The sequence below is a fragment of the Mustela lutreola genome, chromosome 14 (genome assembly GCF_030435805.1).
Source record: "Mustela lutreola isolate mMusLut2 chromosome 14, mMusLut2.pri, whole genome shotgun sequence".
Taxonomy (NCBI): Eukaryota; Metazoa; Chordata; class Mammalia; order Carnivora; family Mustelidae; genus Mustela; species Mustela lutreola.
Window position 1 is genome coordinate 42110209 of NC_081303.1, and position 21676 is coordinate 42131884.

At 49.5% G+C, this 21676-nt stretch overlaps 1 long non-coding RNA gene across 1 annotated transcript in view; it reads left to right on the plus strand.

Moving 5' to 3' along the window:
• Nucleotides 1-12940: 12940 nt before the first annotated feature.
• LOC131814654 (uncharacterized) overlaps nucleotides 12941-21676 on the plus strand; it is a 73390-nt gene continuing 64654 nt past the window's right edge. Inside the window, exons 1-2 of the long non-coding RNA XR_009347393.1 lie at nucleotides 12941-13086; nucleotides 14159-15016. This is a non-coding gene — a long non-coding RNA (uncharacterized LOC131814654). The remainder of the gene's footprint in view (nucleotides 13087-14158; nucleotides 15017-21676) is intronic.

Sequence of the window (21676 nt, forward strand, 5' to 3'; positions counted from 1 at the left end):
CCATCCCTTCCAGGTAGATTAACCTCACACTTCCTCTTCATGCACATCCGGTAGCAGGTAAGCAATATTGGGCAACAGGATGCTGCTTCTCTTCCAAAAGCCCCCACCCAAGGAGTTCATGGCCAACCTTGATTCATTCCAAAAGTTTCACAAAACACACCCTGCTGGGGATCGGCCCTGTGCCAGGGCTGGGGACAGAGCAGGAACAAATCCATGCAGAGCTTACGATTCTGGTGGAGAAGAAAGACAATAAGAAAACACATTTATCTAAGTAAATAAAGACTTATGTTTTCAGGTTGTACGAAGAGCTAAGAAAAATACAAAAGTTTGAGAGGGATGATCGGTACTTAGCATATGGTGGTCACTCCCACGGAGATGAGAATTGAGAACACAGCTCACTCTAATGAAACGAGGGAGAGATCATGCCGTGCACGGGAGATGGCAAATGCAAACACCTGAAGCAGGGCAGGAAGGTGGCCAAGGCAACATCAGAGCCCGAGCAGGGGGCTCAGCGGGCCCAGTCCCAGTAGGCCTTTTAGGCCTCGGTAAGGAGTTTGGCCCTTAGCTAAAGGTGCGGAACCACTGGAAGGTTTTGAGCAGAGAAGTAATATGAGCTGACTTGTGTTTTTAAAGGGTGAAACTGGCCGCTGAGTTGAGAATAGGGGTAGAGAGGTGAGAAGCGGAAAGGAAGGGGGCAGGTGGGCTGATCGTAGCCAGAGCAAGGGTCACAGCTGGGAGCTGGGTCAGAACAGCGGAAATGGAGCAAAGAGGTCTTGAAGGTCCAGCTAACAGGGCTTGGTCTCTCTGTGTATTTCTTCAAATACCAGAATGTAAACAGTGTATTTTATTTAATATGCACAGAAACCCAATGAAGCAAGGACTCTTATCTCAGAAAACAAAACTTGAGTTTTCAGAGTAACAGGGAGCTGTGCTCGAGGCTCAGGGGGCAGAAGCAAAGACAAGTAAGGTACAAGTTTATTGGAACCCACAGAGTTTTAAATCTCGAAGAGAATACGATCAGTACCTTTAGACAACAACGCAGTAAAGTGCAAGGCAGGAAGTGAGCAGTAACCCACGGAGTGCCAGGCCCCAGAGACGAACTGTACTAAATAGGAAAGAGAGAACCACTGAAAAGTTCCCATTTATTCTTGATTTATTCGTTTATTCAACAAACCTTTTTTTTTTTTTTTTGAAGTATTCATTATAAGCCAGATACGATGCCAGTCACTTAGGATAAGATACAGTCTCTTTTGTCAAGTTTTTAGACTGGTGAGCATGGGGGTAGACACATGACAGAACAATTAGCATTGAATCTAAGTGATATGGTGAAGGATACTTTGAGTGGAAGGGGCATGGCTACCAGGAAAGGCTTCCCAGAAGAGGTGACATCCGGGACAAGCAGGGTTTTAAAGGAAGACATTAGAGATCAGTTTTCTAGGAAGAGCAAAGTGAGGGTAGTCATTCCGGAAATGCAAGGGGTTCTTTTCGAGTCCAAGCAGAGAATATGATTCTTCTTTGCATCTTGTATTTCTGTGCTGAGACTTTCTATTTGTTCTTTTATTTCAAGCACGTTATAATGGCTCATGGAAGCATTTCTATGATAGCTGTTTTAAAATTCTCATCAGATAATTCCAAAATCTCAGTCATCTCAGTATTGGTGTCTGTTAATTATCTTTTCTCATTCAAGTTGAAATGTTTCTGGTTCTTGATATTACAAGTAATTTCAAATTGCTATCCTGGATGTTTTAGGTACGAGGTTACGAGACTCTAGATTTCATTTCCATCTCCTGTTTTGGCAGACCCCATTTGATCAACTGCCCTGCTGGGGTGCCTCCTCCTTCGCACCAGAGGGGGGGGACGGAAGTCCAGGCCCCCCATTCAACTGTTTGTTCCTGCTGGGGTGGGTGCCCCATTATCCTTGATCCAGAGTGGGAGTTCAGGCTCCCTGCTATCCCTCTGTTGATGCCACCCTGATGACGCAGCATCCTTTGAGTCATGAGGTCCCTCCCCTGCCTCACTTTACCTTTCAGAGTCTTCCTACTTTTGTGTTATATACACGATCCAGAGTTTTTAGAAGTACTGAGCCCGAGGACTAGGAAGAGGTACATCTGCTTCATCTAGTCTGGAACCGTAATTTCATGCAAACAAACATGAAGGTCGAGGGGCCCATCCCAGGCCGCGAGGCTGGAGTGGTAGGCAGGTTCTAGAAAGCTGTCCTCAAAGCTCTCTCACACAGTTTGAAGTTATTGAGGACTTCAAGGAGCTTTTGGTTTTGAGAGTTACATCTATTGATAATCACTACATCAGAAATTAAATCAGGGGAATTTTTAATTACTCAGTAATTCATTTAAAAATGATCATTTTCTCCTTATGTGAGTAGACAAACTAACCTACCCATTCATGAAAATTAATGATATTTTCAAAATAAAAACACTGAGTGAGAAGAGGGACGTTGTTTTACTCGTTAGCCCATCTCTTCAATATCTGACTCATAGAACACTCCTGACTCCCTTTGGGTCGGTGTTCAGTCTGTTGTCACGTTCTGTGTCACGTGGCCTCTGGAAAAGTATGGTGTCTACACTTCAGAGAGAAGAAAAGTAGAAAATGGAAAACCACATTTTTTAGCATTATTGAAAAAATAGTTTTGACCCCAAAGACCTCTTGGAAATGTCCCAAGGACCCCCAGGGGACCGTGGATCATACGTGGAGAGCTGGGGCTCTAGAATTATCCTTTGTCCGTTGCAGTGGCTGCTGAGCACAGAAGATGTGGCTCTTATGAATCAGGAACAGAACTTCCCATTTATTTCATCTTAATCAATTCAAATTTTAAAACCAAAGCAGGATGAGTTTTTTGTTATTGTTAAATATAATCTTCCTGTTTGGGTAGGAATACATTTCACTTTAACCCTTGAAGACAACATCTGCTTTGAGATGTGCTGTATGTATTAAACACACACCAGATTTTAAAGACCTGGGGGAATAAAAAGAAAAGAAGAGCCGTCTCATTACCTTAATTACCTTAATTATTTTTAATTAATTAAAAAATGTTTTTTTACATGGGGCTTGTGTTGCTATGGTAATATTTTGAATCTATTGGTTTAAGTAAAATCTATTTTCAAGATTAACATCATTTGTGTGTTTGGGGGGTTTTTTTGTAATTGTTTGGAGGTTTTGTTTGTTTGTTTCACTTTTTAAAATGTACCTATTATCGGCATAAAGGCACAGGACTAGCTCATATTAGGTTTCTGTCTAGCGGTGCTTCTCCAGCAGAATCTGGACGGTGAAGGCTTTGTAAGCCATGAGAAGTTTATTCTTTATTTTGAAGGTAATGTGGAGCCACTGAAAGGTCTCAAGTGAGGCTTTGACACCATCAGATTTGCACCGTAGAAAATTCACTCTGGCAGCAACGAGAAGTGTGGATTGAGGGCAAAAGCACCTGGGAGGTGATCACACTCCTGAAGATAAGGGATAGGGGGGCCTGAAAAAAAGTGGCTTCACTGGAGATATATTGGGGAGATCAAATTAACTGGCATTGGTTCCTGGGTGTAATGATGACATATAGGAGAATGTCCTTATTCTTAGGAAATGCCGGCAGACATGTTGAAGGACGAAGGGTCCTATTATCCACAATCTACTTTTAAATCCTGTATATTCACATGGAAAACTCATACACATACACGCACTGCACATCTGTGAGAGCCTGGGGGGTGGAAAGGCGAGTAGCACGTTACTATTATTATGAAAAATATGCGTATATTACGAGAGGAGGTGGGGAGGAAAAGCAAATGCGGTATAAAAGGTGAGTCGTGGTGACTCTCGACGAAGGGTTCTACTGAATAGGGGCTCGTTTTACTCTCCATTTCATCTTTCTGTCTGTTCGAAATTGTTCAAAATAAAAAGAAGGGGGAACATGAAAACGCGAAAACCCTTAACATGTTGATTGGATGTGGGAGAAAAGGGAAAGCGCAATCAAGAGTGATTTTCTCATTTCTTGCTTAACAAGGGAGTGGGCGAGGCTGTCGTTCTTGAGATGGAAACGCAGGAGGAGAAATAGGACCGGGAGTGAGGATGAGTCCCGACTGGAAAGTGGGCACCTTGGGGACCCAGGGGGCAGTGTCCACCCCGAAGTTTCTGAGAGACAACTGTCTAGAGAGGCAGCCCCGCATGTTTTGGAGTCTAGACAGTAATTGGAAGTCCTGGAGAGCAGGCTAGTATCAAGGGTGTGCAGAGGGAATGAGAAGAGAAGAGAACCTTGGGGAACATGGATGTTGAAGGGTCAGCAAAGGAGAAGGCTGTGGTAGACAGCCTACTTCCACGTGGTAGACACGCTCCTCAGGACTGGCTTCTCCTATGTGTACCAGTCTGTGTGACAAGGGCGGAGGTGAGGACGCATCACTGCAGATATCAGATTAAGAAAGACACAATGGCTTTGATCTTGGCCACACAGGCTCATTCTTCTGGGATCACTTGCTCTGGGGGGAGCCATCTGTCACGTCTCGAGCAGCACTGTGCAGAAGTCCACGTGGTCGAGAACCGAAACCTCCTGCCAATAGCCGTGTGAGGCAGCTCGGAAGAGCTTGGAAGAAAATAGACACAAATGAACGGATGAAGGAATGAGTGAATGAATGAAGGCTGAGACCGCACGAGAAGTCCAGAGCTAGCGCAGCCCAGGTAAGCTCTTCCATCCGGCTGAACTGCTTCCCAACTCCCGACCCTTAAGAAGCTGTGTGAGATCATCAACGTTGGGTGAAGCCGCTCAATTTGGGGGGAACTTGCTGTGCAACAAGAGACAGCCAACTGATACTGATGTCTCAGTGGAAACTTAGATGGGTGGACAAAGAGAGCCGCGAACTTTGAGACTGGGGTAACAGGAAACCAGGGAAAGAGAATATTTCACAGAGGAAGGGCTGGTATACCGTGTCAAAACTCCACCAAGTGGAAGAAAAATGGGGTTTTCCACAAAGGGGTGGTTGGCAACCTTGACGAACGTAATCAGTAGGGTGTAGGAGGGCAGAAACCAGATGATAGTGGACTGCCGCCTAAGTAATAATAAAAGATGTAAATTTTCCATTGTCAAACTTAATTGGGGAAAAAACCCCTAGTGATAAGTATCATAATCCCTATTTCAGGGATGGGAAAGGCAAAGTCACCCTGCTACTACTGGGTCAAATCTGGCCCCCCTACACCAGTGAGTTATTAAAGAATTCTGTCTAACTATATTCATTACTCTTTCTGGGAAGAGTTCTGATAAATTCCATTTTGGTAACCTCATCCCATTGGCAGTGATGCTCTTGCATCCTTTATAATTTCGGTGTCCCAGATGGCTGCCCTGCGGGAATAGATGTCCCTTCGTCTAGTTCTGCCTAATTCAGCCTCCCTGCCTTAGGTAAGCCCTTGGGAAAATAAATGACAAATTAAAGTGAGTGAAAAGCCATTTTCCCATTCATTCCATAGCTACTTTTTGAGCTCTTGGAAAGAGCCTCAGCCACTGGGCCAGGCTTCTGAGACATGGTGGGCTACCAATGAGATGTTTTACAATATGAAGTCAGCATTCCAAGAGCCAAAGAACGTCGGCCTTCTCTTCCCAAAGAGGGGGCCCCAGGCCAAGGTTGAAGAAAGCACTGCATCAAGAAATGAAGCAATCAGGTAATCACTCCATGGTGATTAATAGTGATAACTCCAGGGTGTCATACATGGAGCTAGAGATCTGTAGTTATTTCTAGCTTTCGCTCTGCTCTAAAATCTTTGACCTTCACTCAATCAGTTTACTTTCCTGTGACCCACACCGCCTCCCCACTGACAGGTTTCCTGCGAAAGGCTTGCCCTGTGAGAAGAACCAACCTGGGACCTGCTAGAACTTTATTAAGTGACCATGTGACCTCGTGGTTGGTCTCCCTGGCTTGGGACTCAGTCGTTCCCTGGGAGTCCAGCTCTGGCGTTATCTATGTGATCTTGAGTGGTTTACATTTTTAACCTGTATCATTTCAGGTTCCTCACCTGGAGAAAAAAAATAAGGATCATATTTACCTCATGTCATCACCGGAAGTAGAGCAGGGAGGAAAAAAATGTATATAAAAATATGCCTGCCAAACTTCTTCATTCTAGGGTGGTGCAGGGTTCGCCTCAGAGGTACTTGGCTCATTTGTTGAGGAAAATGCTTCAGGAGACTTGAGTGGTTAAGAAAAGCAGCTGAGCACCCTCCTATTCACGCATTTCAGTTTCTTCTCTGACCCCAGATTGAGAATAGCCCAGAACGGAGACATTTGTTCAGAGAGCTCAGTGTCTTTGTGTAACAAAGTAACAGGAAACCACTGTTTCCAGGGAGAGATGGGGAACAGTAGAGAGGTGGAAGAGAAGGTATCTTGGGAGGGAAAAATGGCCGTGGGCAGGGCTCTGGACAGCTGGACAGCCTGGAGGGCATGAGGTGGAGGAGGTGGGGAGCCCAAGTGTGGTGACTTTTAGCTGTTTGCCTTCAGTGCTGCTACAGGCACCCTATCTCGCCTCTGACCTCCAGTAAGTCTTCCACACAAAATGGCCCCCTGTTCTTAGGGTTTCCGGGATCAAAGGAAGGAAGGAAGACATCCAGCTTGCTATGAGTAAGAGTGATGGGTCAAGAGAATGACATTGTCAGGAGGAAGATGCAAGAGGTTGAATTTAGCCAGAATAGGAATTCAAAAGAAACATCATTATGAAAATGTCAGCCTTGGGTACCTGGGTGATTCAGTTTGTTAAGTGTCTGCCTTCAGCTCAGGTCTTGATCCCACAGTCTTGGGATTGAGTCTTACATCGGGGTCCCTGCTAATCTGGGAGTCAGCTTCTCCCTTTCCCTCTACACCTCCCCCCTGCTTGTGCTCGCTCGCTCGCTCTCTCATGCACTTTCTCACGTGAATAAATAAATAGATAATATTTTTTAAAATTATTACAAAGAAAATGTCAGCTCATCCCCTAAGAATCTTAGAAAGTCTTGGGGGAGAACACAGACATCCCATAAAATCTGGTATGGGGACTGGACCTATTTCAAAAACACATGATTAGGGCACCTGGATGGCTCAGTGGGTAAAAGCCTCTGCCTTCAGCTCAGGTGGTGATCCCAGGGACCTGGGACTGAGCCCAGGCTCTCTGCTCAGCGGGGAGCCTTCTTCCCACACCCTCCACCTCACCTATTTGTGATCTCTCTCTGTCAAGTAGATAAATAAATTTTTTTTTAAATTACAAAAATACATGATCCGGGAAGGCTGATAAAAAAATCAGGTTACATAAGGATTAGATGAGAGACGGTACAGAAAGCATAATTAGCTCAGGGCCCAGCCTGTGATAAGCATGGAAACAGATAGCCTCTTACTATGATTTAGTGTGCAATTTCCTTTTTTCTTCACCCTGTTGAGCTTCAAGGCCTCACGATCTCCTTGAAAAAGATGATCTAGTCATTCATTCATTCTACAAACATTTATCAAATTCCTTGATACACTTACCTGTATATCAGGTAAGTTAAATAATCTCAGGCAGTGTTGGTCATCAGAGCTAATGTCACTCAGGGCTCAGGATGGGCCACGAACTGTGCTCCGTGCCTTACCTGGCTCACCTGGTGTGTTTCATACAATCCTCACAACACTCCTGGGGACAAACAGTTGTATTCCCACTTTATAAATGACCAGACCGAGGCACAGTAAAGTTAAATGACGAGCTCAGATGGCAGCCAGTGGGGGAACCAGCATTTTAACCCAGAAAGTGGGATTTCAGTGGACTCTTTTTATTATTATTATTATTATTATTAAGATTTTATTTGTCCATCTGAGAGAGAAAGAGAGTACAAGCAGGAGGGAGGAGCAGAGGGAGAGGGTGAAGCAGACTCCCTGCTGATCAAGGAGCCCACTGCTGGGCTCGAACCCAGGATCCCAAGATCATGAGCTGAGACGAAGGCAGAGGCTTATAACTGACTGAGCCACATGGGCACTCCATTCAGTGGACTCTTTCAAGCTTTTTGCTATTTTTGAATGCAACTACTTGTGTGTGAGTTATGCCCTGCAGGAGGTGAGGTATCATCAGGGAAGTGTCCTGGGGAGGTAAACCTACAAACAGGGGCAGGACTGTCTTGCTTCCTTCCTTCTCATCCCTCCCATTCCCTTTCTAGCTCTGAGCTTTCAACAGGGGGATGACATCAGAATCCCACAACTTCCGTGTCTTCAGAGCTGCTCATCAGCTGGTTCTGAGTTCTCCCATTCTGCCTGTGCCCACCAATAGCCAGGAAGGAGGAAAAAGAAAGAAGAAAAAGACCCATCAAAGCAACCAATGGACATTAGAAGCTGGCTATTTTGCCATAATGCAACATATCAGCAATCAATCAATCAATCATTTGGGGGGTGGGGAATAACTTTCCTATAATCAGCTATTAAAGTCTTGTACCGGGCGCCTGGGTGGCTCAGTGGGTTAAGCCGCTGCCTTCGGCTCAGGTCATGATCTCAGGGTCCTGGGATCGAGTCCCACATCGGGCTCTCTGCTCGGCAGGGAGCCTGTTTCCTCCTCCTCTCTCTCTCTGCCTGCCTTTCTACCTACTTGTGATCTCTCTCTGTCAAATAAATAAATAAAATCTTTAAAAAAAAAATAAATAAAGTCTTGTACCACTAATTAGTCTATTAATTAGAACTGTTCTCATCCTTCCACATGTTATCAGCCTGCCAAGGCAAAGAAAACTCAGCCCCACGGGCAGGAGATAAGAGAAGTAAGAAAGACGGAAGTAGCTGATTCAAACAGCTGGGCATGTGTGTTTCAAAAGCACAGCTCTTAGTGCCCGGGGCAAATCCACCTGCTAGTAGGGAAGGAACGTTTATCAAAAACCAAAGGGCTGTTGTCTTTGTTGAGCAGAAAAGGAAGAAACGATTTAATCTTTAAAGAGAAAAACCACCATAACCACACAGGGGATCTGTAAAGGGCAGTTCCACTGGGTGTCCCCCAGGGCACTGGACACAGTGAGAAGCACACATGCTTCGTGCAAAGGCAGCGCTGTGAGAAGACTCAGGAGCACAGCCCTCCATGCGCTGATGCTAAAGCAAGCTCATCTCGGGGAACCGGCCCATACTGAGTTCCTACTATGTGCCAGGCACACCTCTGTGTTTTACATTGGCAACAGCTTGTTGGATGACTTCTCCGACATTCTTAGGGCGCCCTAGAGTTATTTCTGGGAGTTCTCAAAAAAGAGCCCCATAGGAACCCTCACAGCTGTGGTCATCAAACCATGGTGGCTGGACTCTTCCTCTCCTGTTCTGACTCTCAGTGGTTCGTGCCCCCTGCCCACCGAGAGCTTGAAAAGGCCTCTCATCACTGAGGCTGACTCAAAGGGCCCAGAAACTCACAAGTCATTCTCGCTCGAACAGTTCAAAGAGCCTCTGGGTTCCACTGCTCTCTCTATGTCCCCAGAAGGGGCACAGCAGGGAGGACTGTGGCCTTCAGACTCCCTCCTTCTCTTTTCCAGCACCTCTGCTCCCCTCCATCCTCCCCTAGTTACCGAACTGACATACCCATGCACTCAAATGAAAACTAGCAGACACGGAGGGGTGTGAGGGAGGCAGGTGTCTCCACCATCAACAGCCCACCAGCAGCTGTTAGGTTAGCTGTGCTTTTGAAACACACATGCCCAGAACAACCGTGTGACAGGCTATCATCAATCCCATTTTGCAGAATGTGGGACCCGTGGCTCAGAGCGGTGAAATCATTTGGCCAGTCTTGTGCAGGCAGTGACAAAGCACTTAGCAAGGTAAATATTTGCTGACAGACGGAATCGGAAACATGAAGGCAATGGAAGTTCTCCAGTTTGGGGGGACCTCAGAGCTCTCAGGGGTCCAACTATGTGGAAAAAGGGGGCTGTCAAGGGAGATAACTACCAAAGTGGCAGAGGAGTCAGAGATAGGGAGTATAGGGTCAGCCTCAAGGTCATTTTCTCCCTGCCCTACTCCTTCCTGCCTTAATACCTGTTGTTACTGATTTTACTTTCTAGCAACAACACACCACTCCTCCCTCCCAAAGAAACCCCTTCAGAAATGGTAAGCGGTTACATTTTCCAGCTGCATGATCCTCAGGATGTCAATATGAATGGGTCCCCACTCTGCTTTCTACTTCGGGGATGGGAGGGAGGGGTGGTGGTGATGTATGCTTGGGGAAAGCCTGGGCTTGGGAATCAGCAACCAGTCCCTGCTCCCTGACAACTAACTGGATGACCTCAGGCAAACTGCTTTGCATTAGCTACCTTCAGTTTCTTCATACGCAAAATGGGAAATGTCAGCTGCCTACCACAAGTGTTATTGTGAGGATCGAGTGAAGTAACGCACAATTACAAAATACTTCCACAGATATCTCTGGCAACCTTCGCATCCTCAAACCTGAGTATGATTATCCCTATTTTTCAGTTGAGGAACTCAAATGACTCAGAGAGATTGAAATTCACTAAGAACAGTGAGCAGTGCAATTACTCAAAAGCAGGCTGGGGTGCCTGGGTGGCTCAGTGGGTTAAGCCTCTGCCTTCAGCTCAGGTCCTGATCCCAGGGTACTGGGATCAAGGCCCACATCGGGCTCTCTGCTCAGCAGGGAGCCTGCCTCCACCTCTCTCTCTGCCTGCCTCTCTGCCTACTTGTGATCTCTGTCTGTCAAATAAATAAATAAATAAAATCTTGAAACAAAAAAACAAAAACAAAAACAGGCGGCCTGTCCCTACCGCACCTGACCTTTAGATCAAGCAACACCACCACGCTCTGGGGTACGTGTCATGTTCAAAGCTTTTGTTCATTCGGTAAATATTGGTTGCATTTCTACCTGGCACCAGGGATCGAGGGCGCTTTGCAGAGCTCCCTTTGTGGTGGAGAAAGCAGACATCTTATATGTAAGGGACAATACTGTGTGATGAACGTTAGAACGCCCTAGAACAGGGGAACGAGAGGAGACCATAAGGCAATCTTTAGAGGAGGGCATAGCTTCATAAAACATCGTGGAAGGGCGTTCTCAGCTCAAGATGGGAAAGGGCATGGTGTTTAGGATGACTAAAGCATAAAGGGTAAGAGGAAAGTGACAAGAGAGGAGGCTGGAGGGACAGTTGAGCTGTTTAGAGAGGCCTGGCAAGTGAGTAAAAGAGTTTGAACCTCATCTTTGGTGCAATGTGGAGCTACCCTAAAGGTTTTTTTGTTTGGTTTTGGGTTGTTTGTTTGTTACCTAAGATTTTTAGCAGGGAAATGATTGAGATCAGTGGAAGATTTTTCTGGCTGGGATGTGAAGAGACTGGATCTGAGCCTGGCAAGACTGGAGGCAGATAGAGCATGTACATGGAGAAAAATGCAGAAATTCAGGCAAGAAATAATGGTGAGCTGAGCTCCAGATGGGGTCATGGGGCTGAAGACAAGGACAACCTTTGAAATAGATTTAGGAAGTAAAACCAAGAAGTGGCGATTGATGGGGAATGTGCGTAGAGAGAGGCAGTGAGAGGGAAGGGTCAGGGATGACATTAGCTTGAGCAACTACTGGGTGATGGTTTTCCTTATTGGATAAGGGGATTCTGGGGATAGAAAGTCTGCTTTCTAGCTATGAAATTGTATCCCAGCTTCCCCAGACACCTCTAAATTACGGCCATCTTGCCCAGAGGAGGAGGAATGGATGAAAAGATCCTGCTACCTTGAGAATTCCATCTGCCAGGTACTGAGTATGCACATGGTGGCTATACGTTGTTGGTACAGGGTGGGAGAGGAAGGGAGGCTTTGAGTTCCTTTGGAGCAAAGAGATTCATCTCCCGGCTTCCTGTGAGTCTTCCGTTCCCTCAACCAACTTCCTTTTCTTTGGTTTTGAAGTGCTGTTGGTCAAGGGCATTCCGTATAAAGCCCATTAGTAGTTGCCAAGGGGGGAAACTGATTTAAAAGAGTATTATCCGGAAGGACCAAGAAGACAACCAACCCCAAAATAATTACAGTTCCATGTGTATAGTGTTAATAGCCATAAGTGGCATAAAGTACATGCCTCCCGAGGTCGCAGATGGCACTTCTGAATGGGAAAATCAGAAGGAAGAGGCCTCAGGGTGAGTCTTACCAGAAAAGATGGAATTTCTACAGGAAGAAACGTGAGCTTGGGGTACAAAGGAGATATTCTGAAGGAAGGAACACTATGATAGAGATGGCAGTGGGTACAAGTAATCACAAGCTCAGCCTCCTGATGTATTAGGGTATCTGCAGACCCAGTTCTTAAACTGGGGTCCACGGCGCTCTGAGAAGTCTGAGAACGCCCTGACTGTGCGAAACTATGTTTATGTAGGCATGCGGACTTTACCGGAGAGCGGGCCCACAGCTCTTCTCCAATCCTCAGAAGGGTCTGGATCTGAGAAAAGGTAAGCAAATAGCACTTCAATTCCCCTGAGTTAGAATTTACAGGTGGCTGGAGGGGCGATTGCACACCTGTGGGGTGTTTGCGTGTGTGTGTGTGTGTGTGTGTGTGTGTGTGAAAAGCTCCGACTGGGAATTGACCCGTGCATACCTGGGATCTTTCTGGATAGGCCCAAGGAGGCCTTGGAATGCTAACCTCATGCGCTTCCTGCCCTTTGCCCACCGCTGACCCCCCACCCCCTCTCCACCAGAGTGGGCGCCACCCGTGTCACAGTCCCCACTGCCCTGGCAGGAATAAAGAAGGCAAGGTTAGAGGAGCAGGGGGGGGGGGGGCGGAAATCCGGGAATCAAGCAAGAACTCTGATGCGCCTAGGGAGACGGGTTTGGAGGGGAGCCGTTCTGCCCCACATCTGGAGTCGGTCAGTCGGCCCGTCAGGTCCGCCGCCCCACAGTAAGGCTTCGGTCAAATTCTGGGAATTTCCCACTCTGTCGGCAGGGCTGCGGCAGATTTTCCCGGACGCGAGCGTGCCGTGCCCCCCGCGGCCGCTGGGTGGCGCGGCGCAGGGCACCGAGCGTGGGAAGCGCGGGCGCGCAGGCGGGCTGAGCTCACACTCCTGGGAAGCGGCGGCGGCGGAGCCGGGGTCCGCAGCGGCTGCGCATCGCGCGCCTCTCGCTGGGCGCTTGGGGGCTGCAAGGTGGGCTGCGCGGTCCCCCGGGAGGGAGGAGGCTGCCAGAGGTGAGAGCGGGGCCCTAGCAGGGTGTCGGGCGTAAGAGGTGGGGGGGCACCGCAGGCCGGGCCTGCGTACGTTCCCCGAGGGCCCCGGGGCGGGCGCCGGGGGCGAGGCCGGGGCCCCTCGGCTCCCGCCCCTCCCGCGCTGCGGTGCGGCCTCCGGATGCCGCTGCCCGGGCCGCGTGTGCGGGAGTGGATCGTGGCCGGGAGCAGCCCCGGGCTCTGGGGCCAGGGCTAGCCGGGCGGGGGAGGTGGCGGAGCAGCCCCCGGGCCCCGGCGCGGCAGCCCGTGCCCACTCCCACCTTGCGTTTCTCGGCTCCGCAGTGGGCGTGGTGCCCCTTTGCTGCAGAGGGGGCGCCCGGAGTTGAGGAAGGCGGTGGGGGAGGGAGAGCGCAGAGACAGGTGGTTGAGGGGGCGAGGGCTGGTGCGCTGAGGCTCGTGATATTAATGCGTATTTCTTTCTCCCCCCTTCCTCAGGGGGCGCGGAGGTGCGTGTGGAGGAGGCGGCGGGAAGGCCAGAGGCATAGCTCGGGAGCGGGCAGGCTGCCGGAGACGCCACTGGGCTCTCTCTCTCTAATCAGCCCCCCCCCCCAAAAAAAAAATTGATAAAGTGGTTGGGGTGGTGAGGGTGGAGGAGTTTGATGAAGACCTGGCCCAGACCTGCCCCGAACTGCCCCTAGCCGGCCGCCTGGCTCCCGCGTGCATATCCGGAGCCGCGTACTCTGAGCACTCTGCAGAGGCTGGGGGGCCGGGGCCGGAGGGGGGGTGGTCTGTGAGAAAGCCTGCGGTTAAAGAAGCTTCAGCAACAGAGTCAGCCCTAGAGATAGGGGTTGGGGGGTTGGGGTTGGAGGTGAGGGGGAGTCTCCAGGCGTATAGCTCAAGTTCGTAGGTGGTAGGAAGTGGGGTCTGTGGGCAAATAGGGTAATGTCCTTAGGACCTTGTCTTTCTAGCTTTGTTTAGAGCTGTCGACCAAAATTGGGGATTTGGCATTTGCCAAATGTGCTTATTTCTTTTTTCTTTCCCTTTCGGTTTGTTTTGTTTTTTCTTTTTTTCTTCTTCTTCTTTTTTTTTTTTTTAGAGGAACTGCAAATGACAGAGCAGAGGGACTGCTGGCCCAGCCAATCCCGGAGCCGCTGCAGCACTTGTTCCCCAAACAAACATGTTCTGGTGCAAGGACAGAGAGGAGGGGGCTGCTGGCTCCCAGGTCCTCCCGGGACCCTGGCCCCCTTGCTGCTTCGCACTGGAGGGGCAGCCTGGCTTAGGCTGCCGGGACAGAGGCTGCTGGTGGGCTGGGGCATGATGGCTGCAGCCCCTCCCTGCTGCCCCGCCTGGGAAGAAGAATGCAGAGCCAGGCAAGTCTCTCTGTGTGTCCTCTGGGGTGAAAGGAGCAGGTGTAGACAGGCTGGGGCAGCAGGGCCTGGTGCTGCTTTGGCATTGGTGGTGAAAGGCCTGTACCTCCAGCCCCTTGGGTTTGCTTGCACCCCTGGCCCGTCCCTGGCACTCACCCCTGCATCCATGTGCTTATTGGTGCTACCATGTTATATAACGCTTATATAATCTCCCAGGGCGAGCGCTGTGTCTCCGCTCTCAGGTCACGCCGACACTGTGTCCCTGTGGGAGGCAGGATCTGTGGAAGCTTGCGGGTGGACCTTCTCCCCCATACTCAGCCTGGCTCCTCTGCCTGATCCCAGGTCCCGGAGGGCGAATGGGAGATCAGGGGCCCATCCATACCAGCCGTTTGGGGCGAAGAAAGAGGAGGTGATTGGGCGGCTTCCTCGCTGTCTTGCTTCACGAGGCCCCCCTTGCCCAGTGAACCGTCTGGTGGAGTGGTTGCCATCTTTGAGTTTTGAGGCCTGCGTTTCATCTTGGGGGCCCCCTGGCATGGCGGATGGGTGTGGTGATATGGACCCCAGATGTCGCAGTGAAAGAATACATGGTATGTAGGGTTGGAGGGAGAGGGGCAGAAATTAACTCTGCTTTGCGGTTTTGAGCAGAAGTGACTAGAAGGATGGTCGAGTGGCATTAGGAGGAATTTGGAGCAGGCCTTGGAGCTCAGGGATGGTCAGGGAAGGGTGTACAGGGAAGTGGATCAGACAGCAAAGATAAACATGGTGTTCTTTTACTGTACTCTCCACTGGGCTGTCCCTGGTTACCAGGGCAACAGAAGCAGTGATGAAAATCATGCCTTTCGTTCAGTGGAAAAATCTGGCTCCTCCTCCCGCCTCTTCCTTCTCTAATCGCCTGCGACCCATTGGGAGGTTGATGGCTCCAGGGATCAGAGACCCCAGTGTATCCCCATCAGGGCCCCTGTTCCCCATTTTTTTAAACCCATCTTGCGCCTTTCTGCATCTCTTATCTCCCCCCGGAGCTCGGCATTTGCGCAGGAGTTGGATGGATGGAGGGGGAAGGGCAGGGACGTCATTGCAGGGCAGGGCGAGCAGAGCGTGGGCAGAGACGTGGATGCAGGAATGACTGGCACTCGAGAAGGGTCAGGCATTGATCGGCTAGATGGCGCTTGTTTCTGGGGTGGTGGGACCTGCGGGTGGAAAGGGTGGGTGAGGGCCTGCAGAGCCTGGCAGCATAGTCCGAGAGTAGGGATTAGGAAGACCTCGAGGTTTCTTTTGTGGTCCAGGCTCCCGATGAAATCTGGGGTTCATTCATTCGCAGAGACTACATACCTCCCATGTTAAGTAAGGTTCTCGGAGCTGGGAAGACAGGACTGGGCCTTGACCTTGAAGAGGTTGTGGTAGATGGGAGGAAGGTAGGGATATATGGGAAGATCAGCCTGGCTTTATTACAAGCCTGGAATCTGGCGCCCCAGGCAGGAGACTGGCCGTATTCCAGACTGGAGGTGCTAGATTAGGGTAGAGCTTATCAGAATGCAGAGGAAGAGTAGTTCAGAGAGCCACTTTGGCTTATGGATAGGACATGGGGAGGATAAGGGGTACGATACTGGGTCTTAGGGGTTGATGGAAGAATCAGGATTCAGACTTGTTGAGGGGCATCGTGTTTGATTGGATTTCAGACGTACTGCCTTCAAGACCATGGCAGGGTGTCCAGGTAGAAATGTTCGTGGTCAGAGTTTGCAGGGGAAGTCAATCCTGGGACAAGACTTGTAGGAAATTGTATTACAAGGTCTTGAACGCGCTAGGTTGTTAAGAACGTATACTGAGAGAGAGAGCGAGCCCAGGGTGCAGGGCATCGGCCTAGATGGGGTGAGGCTGTATGTCTTGTACTTGTTTTTGATCCCAGCACCCGCCCAGACTGCTGGACCCGTTTCTGCTAATGAACACGCACGTCTGCTACCAAACCACACCCCTTTTTGAAGTTCAGGTTTCTGTTTAAGTTTCCTTCTCCCTGGTAACTATGTCCAGGAGGACATGTCCTGGAAAGATAGATACAGACACTTACTTCTCCAAGCTTTCTCCTTGCCCTTTGGTTTACCATTCACTTAGAGATTCCTAAGAGGCCCCAAGACGTACCTGCTAGAGAGGTGAGCCATAGGTCCTTAGCCTGACGCCAGGATGGCTGTTTGTTCTGGTTCCATCCCAGTCGTCACTCTAGAGGAGAAGAGTACTGCACAGAATGTCCGGAGCCTTTTGCAAGCAGTATGATCTTTGGCGAGGCACTCCCTTTTCTAGGGAAAAGGGCCTTGTCTAAGAGGTCTGGTTTCTTCCATCTCTAAAGCCTTCAGATTTGATATCCAAAGATTTTTTTTTTTAAGATTTTATTTATTTCTTTGACAGAGAGAGATCACAAGTAGGCAGAGAGGCAGGCAGAGAGAGAGGAGGAAGCAGGCTCCCTGCTGAGCAGAGAGCCTGATGCGGGGCTCGATCCCAGTACCCTGGGATCATGACCTGAGCCGAAGGCAGCGGCTTAACCCACTGAGCCACCCAGGCATCCGACATCCAAAGATTTATCCACCTTCGTCTGGGTTTCTGGTGTGGGCCGTGCTTTTTAAACAAACCACCCAGATTTCTTTGATACTTTGTGGGAAGGAGTAACAGGGTAGAGGTTTGGTCTCCAGAGAAGGCCCCTGTCTCCAGACTGAGTGGGAGCCCATCAGAGGGAGTATGGTTCCTATTCCTCTTGGGAGTGTGGAAACGCTGGAAGAGTAGATTTTTCCAGTGACCAGGGGTTGGCAAACCACAACCCATAGGTCAGATGCCTGCTTTTGTAAGTAAAGTTTTATTGGAACCCAGACTGTGGCTGCTTTCCTGCCGCATTGGTGTAGCTGTGTAACTGTAACCAAGACCCTCGTCTATAAGCCTGAGATACTTACTGTCCTGCCTTTTAAGAAAAAGTGTGCTGTAGGCCAGCAACTGCTTAGATCTCTGCTGGGGATGCTTACTGTAGCCATTTCAGATCCCTAAGGTTCTTGAAGTTTCTGCATTGGCCTTCCTTTGCCAACCCATGATTGCATGATGGGGCAGCTGAGATAGGAGAGTGCTGGAGTCAGCCCAGAGAGAGCTGTCCTGTGTCTGGGAGATCCCTTTCATTTTCAGCCCTTTCCCAGAGCCTGGAGGTGCACCTCTCCACCCCATGTCTTAGAGCCTGGTGATCTGGATTCCTCTGCAGGGATGGGTCATGCCCTCACTGTGACCGCCTGTGCTCCCTCGCATCTCATTCTGCTTTCCCAGGCTGTGCAGAGCAGAATGGACAAACTCAAACCCCACAAGGAGAAGGAGAGGCTGGTTGGTCTTGCCAAGTCCTGCCATGTATTTCCCTTGCTATCTTTGCTTTGTCATGTCCAGCCTCACTGCCCCCTTTCAGTGCCAGGGCTCACGGCAATGCATTTGCCGAGAACTTGCCACCAAGCCTCGCTTGTCCGCCCGAACCTGGCACTCATCCACTCCGATGGAGCAAGGCTCTCCAGCTTGGAGCTTGTGGGGCGTGTGTCTGTGTTGGCTTGCATCTGGAACCCGGAGTCAGGATTCTTGTGGCCAAGTTTACGGTCTCCTCTTGTGTCCAGGCTTTCACCCTTTGGACCTGGTCCTCATACCGGAGTCACCGTGAAGACTCCTGAATAGGAACAGTAGAAGCCACCCCCCTCCCTCCCACAGGATAGTTTTGTGTCACGGCTGGTCAGGGCTGGGATAGGAAGTGAGGCACTTTGGTGGCAGGAGGAAACCATGTTCAAGGCACGGCGCGGGCCGGGCGGGGGTGACTGAGGTTTATTCCCGTTGCTGCTGGAAGGGAGGAGGCTGGCACTGGGAGGAGGGAGCAGACAACCCAGAATAGCAAAGGAGGGAAGCTGAGCATACTCAGAGCTGCTTTTAGCTGGTAAGGGTGAGCCTGGCTCTAGGAGTCTTGCTTCACACCTCCCTACACACGTTTTCCCCAGAGCCTGGCTCTCTGACTGTTCTTATCGCCCCCCAAAAAAGAAAAAAGAAAGGGGTCTTCCTCAAAAGTCCTCTAAATACCTTTCATTTGTAGAACTTAGGGTGACCTCATCCTACCTGGGCTTGACCCGATGTTAACACAAGAGCACTGACTTGGGGAAATATTTGTTTACTGGATATTTATTAAGGGTGTGTTACACATAGGGCATTGGGTGAAGTTCAGAGGCTGCGGAGGGAAACACAGGATTCACCATCTGGCCAGGAAGGCGAGTGGACGGTTGAACCCATTATCCTGTGATCCGCACTAGAACCCAAGCTTCCCGAGAGCAGGTCTGGATCTGTCCTGTCCGTTACTGTAAGCACAGTGCAGGATATTGTCCTGGGCACGTTGTTTAACTGGTTGACCCTTCTGGATCTGGTGCATCCTGGAAGTGTGCCGAAGTGATCTGAGTCTCGGAGGAAGTGGAGGAAGAGGGGAGCTCAGGGCAACAAACGTGGCCAATTTCGGGGAAGATAGGATGTCCCTGGGCATCCTGGTGATGTGAGGGAAGAGTGTATAAAAGAGGTAATGCCCCTTGGGCATGAGGATCCTTTGGCATCAGGGGACCATGAGATAGGAGAAGGACCACGGCATGAGGAGGTGGGTGAGTGGCAGCCCACTGCAGAGGAAACAGAGGGCTGGCGGAGTTGGGCAGGAGAAGCAGCGGGTGGCAGGAAGGTAAGACAGGGCAGGGAGAGTAGGAGCCAGCAGGAGAGAAAGCACAGTGGATTCTCCAGACCCAGGGTGAAGCCAGAGCTGAAGCAGGTGAGCCCCAGAGGAAGACGAGGGCAGTGACCGAGAAGACAGGTGTCAGAGGTGCTCTGTGGTCTCAGAAAAGACCATGTGCAGGTGCGGCCCCCACGATAGCACATTTCCCTGCAGGGAGGGCCGGCAGATAGGAGGAAATGAGCAGCTGTCTGAGATCACCGTTACTCTTCAACGTTCTTACTATGGAAATGTTCCTATGTGTGCGAAGATGGAGTTGGTAGAATAAGATTCCATGTTCTTATCACAGCTTCAGCACGTAATCCGCACGTGGGCCCTCTCTTTTCATCTGCACCGCGCCCACCTGTTCCTTACTCCTCTCTGTATTTTGTTGCCGTGAGCCCCAGACATCCTATTTCATCCATAAGTTCTCCACTATGGATCTCTTAAAGCATAACCCCATCATTGGATCATCCCGAAATCTCTCCAGTCACCCACCCGGCCAGTGTTTACATTTCTCTGCTGGTCTCCATTTTTTAATTTTGTTTGAAATCTGGTTCCAAACCAGATTTAATTTTGTTGGAAATCTGGTTCCAAACAAGATCCACACATCCCCTTGAGTTGATGATTAATATCACGTTGTCTGCGAATAAAGATTATGAACGTGCTTAAAAGAGTTTGTTTTGCAGTTCTACCTTTTAGATTGACTTCGCTGCCTCCGCTCCGTCTCCCTTCAGCTGCCATCAGTAGCTTTCCCGAGTTCTGTTGAGCCATTTTTGTGATTCCTGAGTGTACTTCATTACTGCTCCTGTCTTTGTGGTTTAATAGAACTGGTCAATTATTTCTGGAGAGCCTGCTCTGCGCTGGGCGCTCTGTCGGGTGCTGCGCACGCAGCCGTGAGAAGTCATGCAGCTGCCCTGCTCCCTGTGGAGCTCACAGGCTAACCACGTGACAGTGGTTTCGGACTGCCTGTTGTCTCTTTCCCCTACATGTTCACCCCAGCCAAGCTGGGTGACCAACATGGTCCTTTCTGAGCTGTCAGCTCTGCTGCTTTCTGGGGCTTGGCGTTCATGTTCTCGTGCTGTCATATATGTGGTTGACAAGAGATACCTCTGGAACCGTCCAAGAGGTTGGATGTGGCTCTTCTGGTGGGTCTCTTTCCAAGCCACAGGATTGGGAGTCTAGCAGTGTCACTGACAATGTGGCATGGATCCAGTTAACACTTCTGGCCTTGAGTGTCTATAGCTAAGCAAGTTAAAATGGAGAGCCTTCTTCCCTGGCAGATGGTGGAGAGGCGGAATGAAACATCTGGAAGGTGCTCTGAAATGTTGAAGGGCTCAGCAAACACCAAGGAGTGCTAAGATGTTCTTTGATCAGGTTGGCTGTTCCTGTGATGTCGTGGATGTCAGGTTGCTCGGAGGCTTCTGTCTGTTCTGATTAGGTTACCTGCCTCGTTACCTGCCCACTTTCTCCATTTCCGATGAGGAATCTAATGGTACAGTCCAGGTCGGGCTTGCTAGTAAGACTAACTCATTTGCATTTTTCCATGTAAATAAATAATCAGACTTTCTGTTTGGACCCCATGACACTCTGGGAAGGGTCTATGAGTGTTGTATTTGCTTCCATTTCCAGTTCAGATACAAATATGTTGCAGTTCGTGGGTTAGTATCTGAGCCTTTAAAAAACAAACAAACCTCTATTGAGTAAATACATTCTCAGATATAAAGACTAATATTCTTGCACCTTTCCTAGATATCTTATTATACATTTAAGATAATAATGTAGAATGTATTCAATGTGCCGTGAGATTTATCTCCTGTCATTGAAGGATTCATAGGTTAGAGTTTGAGGATATGTTTTATTTTCTTCTAATTAAGTGGTCTTGGACTCTTTTGATCAGGTAGCTGTATTGGTTAAAATTTTTGAGCAGATCCCCGTGTGTGTGTGTGTGTATAATTTCTATGCAGCACGTTGTGCTGATACATAATACAAAGTATGAAGTACAGAATTAAAAGCAGTTCTGATGCAGTGTATTCTCCTCCTACCCGCAGCGTGAACCATTCATGGTCCTGACTGAGGGCAGCCCGCCTTCCTGGCATTCCATTCCCACCTCCTCACACACTCAGGACATTAGCACTCCATTGTTCCCTCCCCTGACAGCATCACTAGTTCCCCTCCTCTCTCCTTGTACCCTGGTGTCTCTTAGCTTACGATCCTTTGGACCCCATCTCTTCCAACTCCTGCCCCATTCTCTGCCCCTCTCCCCCCACCCAAGAGGGTCTTCAGTGCCCCAAGTCTGCACTTCCTCTCGTGACTCCCTCTGGGCAGGTTTGTCCCCACCCCTCCAGGGGGAAAGGGCTCTCAACCAAGCCAGCCATGACCACCATGTTTCTAAATCTAGCCATCACATCTGAGTCTTCATCCCAGGGGCTCCCGGCAGTTTGGCACAGCTGGCCGTACCCTTTTCTTTGAAGTTCTTTCTTCACTTGGCTTCCAGGACACATATTTC